The sequence below is a fragment of the Triticum urartu genome, chromosome 7 (assembly GCF_003073215.2).
Source record: "Triticum urartu cultivar G1812 chromosome 7, Tu2.1, whole genome shotgun sequence".
Taxonomy (NCBI): Eukaryota; Viridiplantae; Streptophyta; class Magnoliopsida; order Poales; family Poaceae; genus Triticum; species Triticum urartu.
The window spans coordinates 99,017,005-99,032,190 of record NC_053028.1 but is presented as its reverse complement, the minus strand read 5'-3'; the positions used below and the strand labels follow the sequence as shown (position 1 = coordinate 99,032,190).

Sequence of the window (15,186 nt, the reverse complement as noted above, 5' to 3'; positions counted from 1 at the left end):
GCTACACGATGCTACTTGGTGAACTTACCATCTACTCTCTTCTCCTGCTGCAAGATGGAGGTTACCAGAGAAGCGTAGTCTTCGATAGGACTAGCTATCCCCCTCTTATTCCGGCATTCTGCAGTTCAGTCCACATATGATACCCTTATTCCATTTGATACCAATGCATACATATGTAGTGTAGCTCCTTGCTTGCGAGTACTTTGGATGAGTACTCACGGTTGCTTTGCTCCCTCTTTTCCCCCTTTCTATACCCGATTGCTGCAACCAGACGTTGGAGCCCAGGAGCCAGATGCCACCGTCGACGCCGACTACTACTACTCGGGAGGTGCCTACTACTACGTGCAGCCCGCTGACGACGACCAGGATTAGTTTAGGAGGATCCCAGGCAGGAGGCCTGTGCCTCTTTCGATCTGTATCCCAGTTTGTGCTAGCCTTCTTAAGGCAAACTTGTTTAACTTATGTCTGTACTCAGATATTGTTGCTTCCGCTGACTCGTCTATGATCGAGCTCTTGTATTCGAGCCCTCAAGGCCCCTGGCTTGTAATTTGATGCTTGTATGACTTATTTTATTTGTATAGTTGTGTTGTGATATCTTCCCGTGAGTCCCTGATCTTGATCGTACACGTGCGTGTATGATTAGTTTACGATTGAATCGGGGGCGTCACAAGTTGGTATCAGAGCCGAGTGCCTGTAGGAATTCCCCTTCCAAACTCCTTGGCCGAAGTTGAGTCTAGTCGTTGCAAAACTTTTACTAACATGGCTGTGCGCCATACGGGCCCACATCGCCATTGGGTGGTAGTAGGATGTTTTACTCCTTGACCTATACTCTGGGACTCTAACATCTCTTCTATTCGGGTTAAATGAATTTACTAAAACTCTAACATTAGGTTCTCGTAAATACTTTCTCCCGGAGAGCCCCTTTAGTCCAGATGATCGCTGGCTGCACCAGAATATTTTGGAGATACTCTCCGATGTTTCCCCGAGACCCTTGTGCCCTTCTCCGTTGCAGTTCCATACCACCGATAAATCCCTATGGAAAGCTACATACACTTGTTGTCCATAACTTCATTTCCAATTGTTGTTGTTATTACAAGATACCCTGAAATACTTCGGATACTCCGAAGATCCTTTGTGTCTACTGTCTTGCGGCTCCTTTTCCTCATGAATACATGTATGAATAATTCCTCGCATTTACCGGGGATTTGTTCATCCCCAGTTGTTCAGGTGTTTCGCAAAATTCTTCGAAATGCCATTCGATCTTCCGAAATCCGCAGTAGCCTATTGCTCTTGATCTTCTTTACCTGCTTGCATAATGGTTAATTCCATATGTCAAGCAATATTCATTAAAATCCTTGTGGTGAACATTCTGACCATATTGATTCAGCATGTGTGCGAATGCACGCAATCATCAATTGATCCTTATAAATTATCTTTCCGGCTCGGATGTCTTCCCGAACATGAGCTGGTTCTTGACCATTCAAATAGTTGTCGATTGTACCCCTACAGCTATTCAACTTATCCAACCCTAATCAGAGTGTTACTTCTGACCCCTTGATTTGAAAATCATAATTCTGTTGCATTTGATCTTAAATTAGTCAGTTGTTTCTATGGTCTGATCTTCTTACCTTTTTCCTTCTTCTGGTTGAGTACTGATGCTCACATCAGATCCCTTGTGGACCACCAGATCCTTTTTTGGATTTTATCCGACACCGTCCTTCATATTCATTAAACATTATGAGCTTTTCTTCGGATACATAATGCCTTTGGTATTGTATCCTCTGCTTTGTGAACCATGCTCTACTTTCGAACTTGTATTATTTACTCCGAAGTTTGTGTTATATGTTCCTAAGATGCCCTGATGGGTTGAACCTACGCCTTCCCTAATCCGTGTGAACCCGAAAGATTTCACAGGTCATACTTATCTGGTATTGCACCAGGTAAAAAAACTTCCAACAACTATTGTCATCTTTGAAATATGAGAGGTGAATGGAAGGTTATACATTGAATAAGTGGGAGTCGACCTTGAACTTTGTGTTCATGCCCATGGACACAATGTAAAGCCTACCATAGAAGCTTCTGGTAATAATAAATATTTCGTTGATATTATATCATTTGGTATCTATGAATTGATCCTTTTGCAATCGTGGTTCCGACCATGTTCTCCTTTAAATACCATCTCTCGTGCAAGTTTAAGCACTTGTCTTCTGCGGAGTAATACCCCAGTCCAACCTCTACTTTGATTTGTCGTCGAGTATTACCCCCACTACAAGGATACCCTCCGTAAAGCAACACAAATTCGTCAATGTTTTGACTATACGTTGCAAAATTTTCCATAGATACACATATAAGTGATGCAGCATATGCGATGTACGTAGAGTTGTAGCTCATTACCCTACCGTGGTACAATTGAGAAAAAAATGAGGAAAGGAGAGAGAGAAAGAGAGAAAGAGACGCACGAGATACAGAGCCCCTGCCCTTATCTCTCCCATACCGCTGCCACCACCACTTTGTCTCCCTCCTCCGATCCACCTCGCCGCCGGCCCTCCCCCTCCCCTCCTCCTACCTCGCAGCTCCGGAGGCTGCCAGATCCACATACTCCCTACCCACCCATCCCTCTTGCGACCCATCTCTCTCTTCACGCGGCTCTTCGCTGCTCAACGTGCGGCGGCTGATTCAAGCAATGTCCGGCAAATATCGCCACCGCGAAGCACAGCCCCAGGTCCCCTCGCATTGCGGCGCCCTCCCATCCGGCTAGATCCGGCCCTCACGGCCACCAAAGCCTACCCGCGGCCCTCCCCCATAGCTAGGGTTCGGGCGTCGGCTCCGGCGCCGGTGGCCATGCCGTCCTCCTATCGTCCGGTGAGTGCACCCCCCTCCCCTGGTTTCATGATTATCTCCCTCTTTCTATAACCTCTGCTCTTTTCTTCTCCTGTAGACGTGCAACCAACTGGCTGTATATCCCTTCTCTCTACAGGGAAAACAAATCCCAGGTCAAAACTAATCCTAACCATACGTGCTGCCTACGACATGGGTGACATGATGGAAGTAACCAAGTCCTCCATTGTCCAGTCATACGTGACTCAGTTCCTGTCTTCAGGTTTGGCCCCGTTAGATCAGGTAAGATGCTCATGTCCCCATTGAAGAAAAATAAATGTATGTGTAAAATCCTCTTATCAATTTGACCATTACATTTTTTATTTTCTTTACTGAAAAATACTGCTGCTTTGTGGAATTTCTTCATCTTATATTGTTCTCCCGTGTAATTTGAACGGATGAAGCATAAATATACTATTTCCGTTGTACATCTTAACTTAGTATATGATGGCTTGTTGTGCACATGCTACAGCCACGATATGTATATGGTTCCTTATGTATTGCTACGTTGGCTTTGAAACTGAGCAGAATTATTTCTTTTGTTGTTTAATGGTTAGTTATTGATTTATATTTTGAAGATTCTCCTCCTGTTTCCCGTCCGAAATAAAAGTTGATCTTCAAGTTTTCTTAGTCACACATATGATTATTATGTACGACTGTAGCATCAGCAAGGTCTTTTTAATTATTACCAAGTGATGAATATTTGAACCACTATTTGGCGGTAAGTTAGAAGCTTTCCCTTGCTTTCCGAAAATGATATAGGTACTTCTATTACAGCTCGGAGCTGATGTAGTGTTATCTCAGTACAGTGTCCAATATAAATTTTGTTCTGTATTCCTATCCACTTCTAGTCAAAATAATCACGGTTGTATTATCTTTTTGACTGCCTTTTTGTCAACATGGTATCTCGATGTATCCTTTAAAAATCATGAATAACATTTAAATATTACAAGTTTGCCTTTTCAACTAAAAAGGATATTGTTATTGTGGTTAACATGAGTTCAGGACACAGTGCTTCTATAGATGTATTTCTTTGGATACTATTCCCCACTAAAAGTCAGGAACGACTTCTATTCTGCCTATTACATGTATAAAATCTGGAAAGAACTAATGGTTTAGTTCTGCAAATTCTATACGGAAAGGGAAAGAACAAACTAGATACAAGGATAACCTTGATGGAGTATTATTTTTTAATACTATCAGCCTGTACTCATGAAAATACACTACAAGGAAATAATCACCTACAAGTTGTCCCTATATAAGGTACTCTTTTGGCCATTCCACTACAAATTAGTTACTGTTTCAGCAATTTCAATACAAATTAGTGTGTTTTTCCCAATATTATGTACCTAGAACAGTATACACCCTATCGATTTGCAACCATCCATTTCTAGGTCTAGAGTTTGAACCATCTCTTTTTGTTCATTATCCCAAAAAATATTTACTCATCGTTGAACAATAACATAATGCCTGCCATAGTAAGAATTTGAACAGCAGTGTGCATGTTCTTGATGATGATCCCATGATAAGTTAGCATTATCTTTTTTGAATTGGCAGGTAAGGTCCTACCGACGACAATATTTGACTTCATTGTATTTTTGTTCCTCTCATGGGACATCATACCAGAGTTGAAACTGAACTAAAGGTACAAGGCATGGCCTGGTAGACAACCTACTTCTTCTTTTTTGGTTGGATTTCAGAAATTGCGGACCTATATTTTGTGCTGCATGTATTAATTCCACTATTTAGTTTCACATCAAAGATCTTAGTATAATTAAAATCAACTAGGTATTCCAACTCGATGCAGGAGGACGCCATGGAGCAAGTCGAGTTCGTGCAGCAAGTCATGGACGATGCCAAGGAAGGTATACTCTCTCCCTCTCCTTACCGTGCTACTGCTCGTTGTGTCCATGGCCATTGAGCTGTGCTAGGTTCTGTGCTGCTGTCGACGCACATTTATAAGATTTGGGGCTGTAGGTTTCAGTGGATTTATTTAGAAATAAATAGATCTGTTGGTTCACAGAAAACAGTTTTACTATAGATGTAAAGAATTAGCAATGGATCTCTAGGCTGGTGATGACCATGTAAATTCATTTCAGTGGATTTGGGGCTGTAGGTTTGTTTCAAAGTGTGGTGAGCACTTGTAGGTTTCCCTATTTCCTGTTGGATGACTGAAACCAACTAGAAATAGATGTTTTGGTTCAGTTTCAGATGACAAAACGTTTTGGTCTAGTTTGCTAACAAACTGGAGAATAAAAGAGAAGCGGTACTGTCAATCACATTGCCCTGTGCACATCAGCACTTAGGCTAATGTCCATATAATTTAATTTAGCCATGTTTTCTGCAGGTTGTGTCGTATATTGTGGCGTCTGGATTAGTCATCAAGGACAACACACTCATGCTGGTATCTTCTCATAATCACATACTCCCTCCATTCCAAAATATAGTGCGCCCGCGCTTCCCGAGGTCCAACTTTGACCATAAATTTAACGAACGAGACCGATTGCGGTGAGAGAAAAAGTTACATTATTAAAAACTTCTTTTGAATACGAATTCACTGATATAACTTTTGCTCCCGCCGCAATCGGTCTTGGTAGTTAAATTTACGGTCAAAGTTGAAGCACGGGGATAGAGGAAGCACTACATTGTGGAATGGAGGGAGTATGAATTTTTGTTCAAATTGTAGCGCTATCTTGTTTATTTGTTTCTTCTTATTTGCTATTAGACTGTTGTCCAGACCCAAAAAAAGTGCTGATGAGCAGTAAGTCTGCGCAAAGCGGTTCTTACTTCTTAATGCATTGTGTGTTAACGGTTCATTTTGTTATTTTCTTTGTAGGTTCAAAAGATACATGGATGATTATATGGGTGCATGGCAAGTACACTGCAATGTGATGATGATGATGATCTTCCAGTTCATGATGATGATGATGGATGCTTTCAATTTTAGTTAAGTTGTAGGGATGTTGTTCCTATTTGATGATGTTCCTCGGTTATGTTTTAGTTAAGTATGAGGGATGTTAATGAATGCTTTTAGTTTAAGTTTCTTTGTCGAGAAAATATTTAGATATGCATCACATTTGGATGCTCTTCCTCCTGTAATATCCACTACTGTAATCCAACAATTTTATCCAATATATGATTTCTTCCTCCTGTGAGTATATTTTCTTGTCTTTTCCTAGCTTGATATACATAATTATCACCATTATGTGGAGCATTAATTCAATTGTTGTTATATACACATATTATTATTATTATTATTATTATTATTATTATTATTATTATTATTCACACTATATATGTAAAAAACACCTAAAGCGTGGCAAATTATCTATTGCCAAACAATGAGATTTGGATTCCGGTATATTGAGCACCAACGTATAGAACTGCTGTAAAAGTTTGTTTTATGTGTTGTACTCTTGCAAGGATCCCTTTTACCAATGGTAGTATATGCGTTGCATTATGCGCTACCAACACTGGATAAGGCAACGCATCCCAAACCGTTGGTAAAGACACTAGCAATGGATATATGACTTTTAGATACGGAAAAAGCGTTGCTATAGGTGAGGTCATGTTGTAGTGCCCCTGGTATCTCAAGATTATCACGGAACTGCATAACTTCTTATGAGTTCTTCATCAAGTGCTACATTCTCATTGATTCCAATTTTTCACGGACTCTGAGTTATTTAACACTCAAAGACATCGATAACTGACTCGAGCCCGCATCGCGATTAAACAACTCTTGGTAACCTTCATTACTTACGAGTTTGAACTCAATCACGTCATTCCTAGCCTGTTTGGCTATATCCTTGTCGTGCTGATTTTAACTGTGCTACCTGGTCCTTCTTCCCAGAGCACAAATTTTTGACAATGAGTTAAGCTTACGTCGATCTTCCTCATCATATCATTTCGCTTTGGACAGCAAGCTTGCTTTGGAGTTTGTGTCGTATCCATGGTTTCAATAACCTTTTGCTTCATCATTACGTTGCCTTAATGTCATTGCCGATCGGTTACATCTTCTTGAAACCTCTCGACAAATGTGTCGTGATCATCATCAACATTTTGACCCCTTCCAAGATATCAATTGAATTCATGATGAGAAGTACCCTCCTTGACCTCGATGATTTCTGTTATCATCGACCACTTTATTGCCTTCCGTTCAACACAAACTTGTTCGTGTCTCTAGCATCCTATTGCTTTCAAGTTAATGGTCGATATTTCATTCTTAGACTATTGGTTGTTGAATCACCTTTCTAACATTGATCATGCTACCTAAAACCATATTTTGGGTGCACTCTTCAACCAATGCTTAATTGTGTATGTTTTCCTCGAGCATACATCCTTATATCATTTGATCTGACAAATGTTATCTCCTTGTTCACATAAGTGTGGAAATCCATCTTTTGAAAATCTCAATGAATTGTCGTTGAGTTCATCAGCCACCTCTTCATCCTCCCCTTGGTTTTAATGATGAACTCTTGTTTTGGAACTCGCTTCCATAGTACATTTCCCGAGAATCTTACAATGTCGTCTTGTCAATTGTGTTGCACCTTTTCTTCTCAGGCATCCTGAGTCTGAGGCATCCTGGCACCAATCAGATCTGAATCTCAGTCAGATATGATGGTTGGAACATATTTCCAAGAGTTATTACATTGGTCCTTATATATCGGTAAGGTGAGGTCATGCCTATCACACCTGGCCGGAGGACTTGTTGTTATAGATTCCTTTTCAGCAAGGTTATCCCTTATTCCATGAGGGAATTGTAAGATCTATTCTTCAAGATTATTCCTGATGGATCCTTTGTATCTCCAGAGTTTGATCTTCACCTGTTGACCATGTCAATGCTATCTCGAAGCATGTCTATGGTATTCCGATTTTCAACAAGAACATTGAAGCTAATGCTAAATGTTTCCTGCTCAATTATCCAAACACCGTTGTATGGGTAATATCATGAGCTTTCTCCCCCTTACTTAAGTGGTTTTCTACCTTCTATTCGGTCTTGGATATCATACTCTGCTTGTTCTTGGGAAGGATATACCCCTGAAATATGTGTTTAAACACATTTTCCTTCCCATTGTTCTGTTTAATCTAATAATCACATTTTCCTTTCCATTGTTCTGTTTAACCTTCTTGAGGTTTATATGATCTAAGCAGTAATACGTCACTGCTTTTATAAGCACCTCAGTGTACAACTCTGTCAGTAAGACCCTGTTACTATTGTTGTTGACATTCTGGTAACCACCGATGGACGAGAACTTTGCCTATTGGTCCGCCTCGTTCAACGAGCAGGAAGATAGTTCTCTTCGCCCCTCGCCCTTGGTACCGACGTTGCTGCCGACATAATTGACAGGCTACCCTTTGACATGTCTTGCTGTCATGACCGAGCAAGATGTCACCACTCCTTCTACTTTTAACCCGCATGGTGGGCCCATAACCCACAGTTCCACAGGATCGAAACCTGACTCTCCTGTACACCTTGTTGACAAAGTTATTCTTGCTCTTGGTTTCATAGGTAATTTGCGAGCCACCCTCTTAGTGATCCATTCTGGTATCGGACGCAATACTTACTCTCGCTGCTCTGAACCCCTTTCTCACTCTGGTTCAGACTTTGAGCAGCTATCTATCCGCTTGGACCCTCTCATTTTACCTTCGTACCTTACTCTCGATGTATTTTATATGTTCAACTCGAGAGATAATCTTATGCTCACTCATGGGTTAACCCCGGATTGTTTCCCTCATAAGCATTCTGCCGTAGCCGAGCTGCCCCTTACCTATTCGTAAGTACGTTGGAGTTCCCGAAGAAAAGGACGACTTCACCATGATGACCTGGAGCAGAGAAATGAAGACATCACCAAAAGGGATCAACTACTTCGGGAAGAGCAACCAAGACCAAGAAGACTTGATAGATTTTCGTAACCAGAATTTCCCCCTTACTTCACCTCTTAAATCTCAGGACAAGATTTCTTATAGTGGAGGAGAATTGTGACGCCCGGATAATTAGGCTACAGTAAAACTCTCTTAATGATGCCATGTCATCTTTGATTACTTTTGCTAAACTTTCGTTAGTTCAAACCGATTCAAAAATCAATTCAAAAAAAGAAAAAATGGCAAACAACAAAAGTTTTTAAAACTTGAAACAAAAATGTTCGATGGTTGCCGAATATTACAAAGATAATTATAGTAAAGAAAACATATTATTAGAAAATGCCTAAATGATTTAAAATGAAATAAAACAGAATAGAAAATAAGTAAAAGAAAGAAAATACAAAAAAGGAAAAACTAAAACTAAAACTAAAAAAAGAAGGAGAAAGCCCCCCCGGCCCCTTGGGCTTCGGCCCACCAGGCCGCAACCGACCGGCCCAGCCGGCCACCCCCCTCACTCTCTCCATAACCCCCTCCCCCCGAAGCCCGAACCGCCACCGGCACCCCCACTCCCCCTCCCCCGCAAAATATCTTTCCCCCTATCTCCCGATTGGATTGGGAGGAGACCGCCGATCCCCGCCGCCCAGAGCTGCGTCGCCGCCTCCACCTCACCGGACCTCCCCACCGACCGCTACCCCTACGCACGTCGTCTCTGTCCTTCCTCCCTGCGCCCTACTACCTCGAACCCTACAACCCCCCCCCCCCCCCCCCCCCCCCCCCCCCCGTGAGCGTCCCCACTCTTCCTCCCCGCGCACACACTCGAACCCCCGTGCCGCACGCCGCACGCCCGAAGCCGCGTCTGGCCGCGCTCAGCGCGCCCCGGCTTCTTCCTGTTGGAAATATGCCCTAGAGGCAATAATAAATTAGTTATTATTATATTTCCCTGTTCATGATAATCGTTTATTATCCATGCTAGAATTGTATTGATAGGAAACTCAGATACATGTGTGGATACATAGACAACACCATGTCCCTAGTAAGCCTCTAGTTGACTAGCTCGTTGATCAATAGATGGTTACAGTTTCCTGACCATGGACATTGGATGCCATTGATAACGGGATCACATCATTAGAAGAATGATGTGATGGACAAGACCCAATCCTAAGCATAGCACAAGATTGTGTAGTTCGCATGCTAAAGCTTTTCTAATGTCAAGTATCATTTCCTTAGACCATGAGATTGTGCAACTCCCGGATACCGTAGGAATACTTTGGGTGTGCCAAACGTCACAACGTAACTGGGTGGCTATAAAGGTACACTACAGGTATCTCCGAAAGTGTCTGTTGGGTTGGCACGAATCGAGACTGGGATTTGTCTGTTGGGGAACGTAGCAATAATTCAAAATTTTCCTACGTGTCACCAAGATCAATCCATGGAGTCATCTAGCAACGAGGGAGGAGTGGATCTACGTACCCTTGTAGATCGCGCGCGGAAGCGTTCAAGAGAACGGGGTTGATGGAGTCGTACTCGTCGTGATTCAAATCACCGATGATCCTAGCACCGAACGGACGGCACCTCCGCGTTCAACACACGTACGGAATGGAGACGTCTCCCATGCCTTGATCCAGCAAGGAGGAGGGAGAGGTTGATGGAGATCCAGCAGCACGACGGCGTGGTGGAAGTAGCGGGATTCCAACAGGGCTTCGCTAAGCGCTGCGGGAGGAGGAAGATGTGTCACGGGAGGGAGAGGGAGGCGCCAGGCCTTAGGTATGGTTGCTCCTCCTTTTCCCCACTATATATAGGGCCAAGGGAGAGGGGGGAGGCGCAGCCCTTGCCCCTTCCTCCAAGGAAGGGTGCGGCCAAGGGGGGGAGGAGTCCATCCTCCCCAAGGCACCTCGGAGGTGCCTTCCCCCTTTAGGACTCTCCCCTTTTTCTCTCTCTTGGCGCATGGGCCTCTTGGGGCTGGTGCCCTTGGCCCATATAGGCCAAGGCACACCCCCTACAGCCCATGTGGTCCCCCGGGGCAGGTGGCCCCACCCGGTGGACCCCCGGGACCCTTCCGGTGGTCCCGGTACAATACCGGTGACCCCGAAACTTGTCCCGATGGCCGAAATAGCACTTCCTATATATAATTCTTTACCTCCGGACCATTCCGGTACTCCTCGTGACGTCCGGGATCTCATCCGGGACTCCGAACAACTTTCGGGTTACCGCATACTAATATCTCTACAACCCTAGCGTCACCGAACCTTAAGTGTGTAGACCCTACGGGTTCGGGAGACATGCAGACATGACCGAGACGTTCTCCGGTCAATAACCAACAGCGGGATCTGGATACCCATGTTGGCTCCCACATGTTCCACGATGATCTCATCGGATGAACCACGATGTCAAGGACTTAATCAATCCCGTATACAATTCCCTTTGTCTAGCGGTATTGTACTTGCCCGAGATTCGATCGTCGGTATACCGATACCTTGTTCAATCTCGTTACCGGCAAGTCTCTTTACTCGTTCCGTAACACATCATCCCGTGATCAACTCCTTGATCACATTGTGCACATTATGATGATGTCCTACCGAGTGGGCCCAGAGATACCTCTCCGTTTACACGGAGTGACAAATCCCAGTCTCGATTCGTGCCAACCCAACAGACACTTTCGGAGATACCTGTAGTGAACCTTTATAGCCACCTAGTTACGTTGTGACGTTTGGTACACCCAAAGCATTCCTACGGTATCCGGGAGTTGCACAATCTCATGGTCTAAGGAAATGATACTTGACATTAGAAAAGCTTTAGCATACGAACTACACGATCTTTGTGCTAGGCTTAGGATTGGGTCTTGTCCATCACATCATTCTCCTAATGATGTGATCCCGTTATCAACGACATCCAATGTCCATGGTTAGGAAACCGTAACCATCTATTGATCAACGAGCTAGTCAACTAGAGGCTTACTAGGGACATGGTGTTGTCTATGTATCCACACATGTATCTGAGTTTCCTATCAATACAATTATAGCATGGATAATAAACGATTATCATGAACAAGGAAATATAATAATAATCAATTTATTATTGCCTCTAGGGCATATTTCCAACAGTCTCCCACTTGCACTAGAGTCAATAATCTAGTTCACATCGCCATGTGATTAACACTCACAGGTCACATCGCCATGTAACCAACATCCAAAGAGTTTACTAGAGTCAATAATCTAGTTCACATCACTATGTGATTAACACTCAATGAGTTCTGGGTTTGATCATGTTGCTTGTGAGAGAGGTTTTAGTCAACGGGTCTGAACCTTTCAGATCCGTGTGTGCTTTACAAATCTCTATGTCATCTCCTAGATGCAGCTCCCACACTCTATTTGGAGCTAATCCAAATAACTGTTCTACTTGGAGCTATTCTAAATTGTTGCTCCATTATATGTATCCGGTATCTCTACTCAGAGCTATCCGGATAGGTGTTAAGCTTGCATCGACGTAACTCTTTACGACGAACTCTTTTACCACCTCCATAATCGAGAAAATTCCTTAGTCCACTAGTTACCAAGGATAACTTTGACCGCTGTCCCGTGATCCATTCTCGGATCACTCTTGTACCCCTTGACTGACTCATGGCAAGGCACACTTCAGGTGCGGTACACAGCATAGCATACTGTAGAGCCTACGTCTCAAGCATAGGGGACGACTTTCGTCCTTTCTCTCTATTCTGCCATGGTTGAGCTTTAAGTCTTAACTTAATACCTTACAACTCAGGCAAGAACTCCTTCTTTGACTGATCCATCTTGAACACCTTCAAGATCATGTCAAGGTATGTGCTCATTTGTAAGTACCATTAAGCGTTTTGATCTATCCTTATAGATCTTGATGCTCAATGTTCAAGTAGCTTAATCCAGGCTTTGCATTGAAAAACACTTTCCCAATAACCCTATATGCTTTCCAGAAACTCTACATCATTTCTGATCAACAACATATACTCATCAGAAATTCTATAGTGCTCCCACTCACTTCTTTGGAAATACAAGTTTCTCATAAACTTTGTGTACACCCAAAATCTTTGATCATCATCAAAGCATACATTCCAACTCCGAGATGCTTACTCCAGTCCTTAGAAGGATTGCTGGAGCTTTGCATACTTATTAGCATCTTTCAGGATTGACAAAACCTTCCGGTTGTATCACATACAACCTTTCCTCAAAAATCGTCGAGGAAACAATGTTTTGACATCCTATCTGCAAGATTTCATAAATAATGCAGTGATCGCTAACATAATTCTAACAGACTCTTAGCATCGCTACGAGTGAGAAAATCTCACCGTAGTCAACTCCTTGAACTTGTCGGAAAACATCTTAACGACAAGTCGAGCTTTCTTAATGGTGACATTTACCATCATTGTCCGTCTTCCTTTTAAACCCATCTGTACTCAACAGCCTTACGACCATCAAGTAGTTCTTCCAAAGTCTACACTTTGTTTTATATATGGATCCTCTCTCGGATTATATGGCCTCGAGCCATTTATCGAAATCCAGGCCCACCATCGCTTCTCCATAGCTCGTAGGTTCATTGTTGTCTAGAAACATGACTTCCAAGACAGGATTACGTACCACTCTGAAGTAGTACGCATCCTTGTCATCCCACGAGGTTTGGTAGTGACTTGATCCAAAGTTTCATGATCACTATCATAAGCTTCCACTTCAATTGGTGTAGGTGCCACAGGAACAACTTCCTGTGCCCTGCCACACACTAGTTGAAGAGACGGTTCAATAACCTCATCAAGTCTCCACCGTCCTCCCACTCAATTCTTTCGAGAGAAACTTTTCCTCGAGAAAGGACCCGATTCTAGAAACAATCCCTTATTGCTTTCGGATCTGAGACAGGAGGTATACCCAACTGTTTTGGGTGTCCTATGAAGATGCATATATCCGCTTTGGGTTCGAGCTTATCAGCCTGAAACTTTTTCACATAAGCGTCGCAGCCCCAAACTTTTAAGAAATGACAGCTTAGGTTTCTCTAAACCATAGTTCATACAGTGTCATATCATCGGAATTACGTGGTGCCCTATTTAAAGTGAATGTGGTTGTCTCTAATGCCTAACCCATAAACTATCGTGGTAATTCGATAAGAAACATCATGGTATGCATCATATCCAATAGGGTGCAGTTATGATGTTCGGACACACCATCACACTATGGTGTTCCAGGCTGTATTAGTTGTGAAACAATTTCCACAATGTCTTAATTCCGTGCCAAACTCGCAATTCAGATATTCAACTCTATGATCATATCTTAGATCTTTTATCCTCTTGTCACGACGATCTTTCAACTTCACCCTGAACTTACTTGAACCTTTCAATAATTCAGACTCGTGATTCATCAAGTAAATATACTCAACATCTACTCAAATCATCTGTGAAGTAAAAACATAACGATATCCACTACATGCCTCAGCACTCATTGGATTGCACACATCAAAATGTATTACTTCCAACAGGTTGCTTTCTAGTTCCATTTTACTGAAAACGATGCTTTCAGTCATCTTGCCCATGTGGTATGATTTGCATGTCTCAAGTGATTCAAAATCAAGTGAGTCCAAACGGTCCATTTGCATGGAGTTTCTTCATGCATATACACCAATAGACATGGTTCGCATGTCTCAAACCTTTCAAAAACGAGTGAGCCCAAAGATCCATCAACATGGAGCTTCTTCATGCGTTTTATACCGATATGACTTACGTGGCAGTGCCACAAGTAGGTGGTACTATCATTACTATCTTTTGGCATGAACATGTGTATCACTACGATCGAGATTCAATAAACCATTCATTTTAGGTGTAAGACCATTGAAGGTATTATTCAAATAAATAGAGTAACCATTATTCTCCTTAAATGAATAACCGTATTGCTATAGACATAATCCAATCATGTATATGCTCAACGCAAACACCAATCTCGATGGTAGAGGGAGCGTGCAATGCTTGATCATATCAACATTGAGAACACTTCCAACACATATCGTCAGCTCACCTTTAGCTAGTCTCCGTTTATTCCGTAGCTTTTATTTCGAGTTACTAACACTTAGCAACCGAACCGGTATCTAATACCCTGGTGCTACTAGGAGTACTAGTAAAGTACACATCAACACAATGTATATCCAATATACTTCTATCGACCTTGCCAGCCTTCTCATCTACCAAGTATCTAGGGTAATTCTGCTCCAGTGGATGTTCCCCTTATTACAGAAGCACTCAGTCTCGGGTTTGGGTTCAACCTTGGGTTTCTTCACTAGAGCAGCAGCTGAATTGTCGTTTCATGAAGTATCCCTTTGTTCCCTTGCCCTTCTTGAAACTAGCTCGTTACCGTAGAGATAATAATAAATTGATTATTATTATATTTCCTTGTTCATGATAATCGTTTATTATCCATGCTATAATTGTATTGATAGGAA

General features: G+C 42.5%; 1 long non-coding RNA gene across 2 annotated transcripts; it reads left to right on the top strand.

Annotated features, from left to right (window-relative positions):
- The first annotated feature begins 2,471 nt into the window (after positions 1-2,471).
- Positions 2,472-6,025, top strand: LOC125525755. 2 transcript variants are annotated; one of them, XR_007291418.1, is made up of 6 exons: positions 2,472-2,862; positions 2,939-3,120; positions 4,435-4,522; positions 4,685-4,742; positions 5,225-5,281; positions 5,714-6,025. It is a non-coding gene; the product is annotated as an uncharacterized LOC125525755 (long non-coding RNA). The 2 variants fall into 2 exon arrangements; XR_007291417.1 differs by having other exon boundaries at positions 2,939-4,522.
- Positions 6,026-15,186: the final 9,161 nt, after the last annotated feature.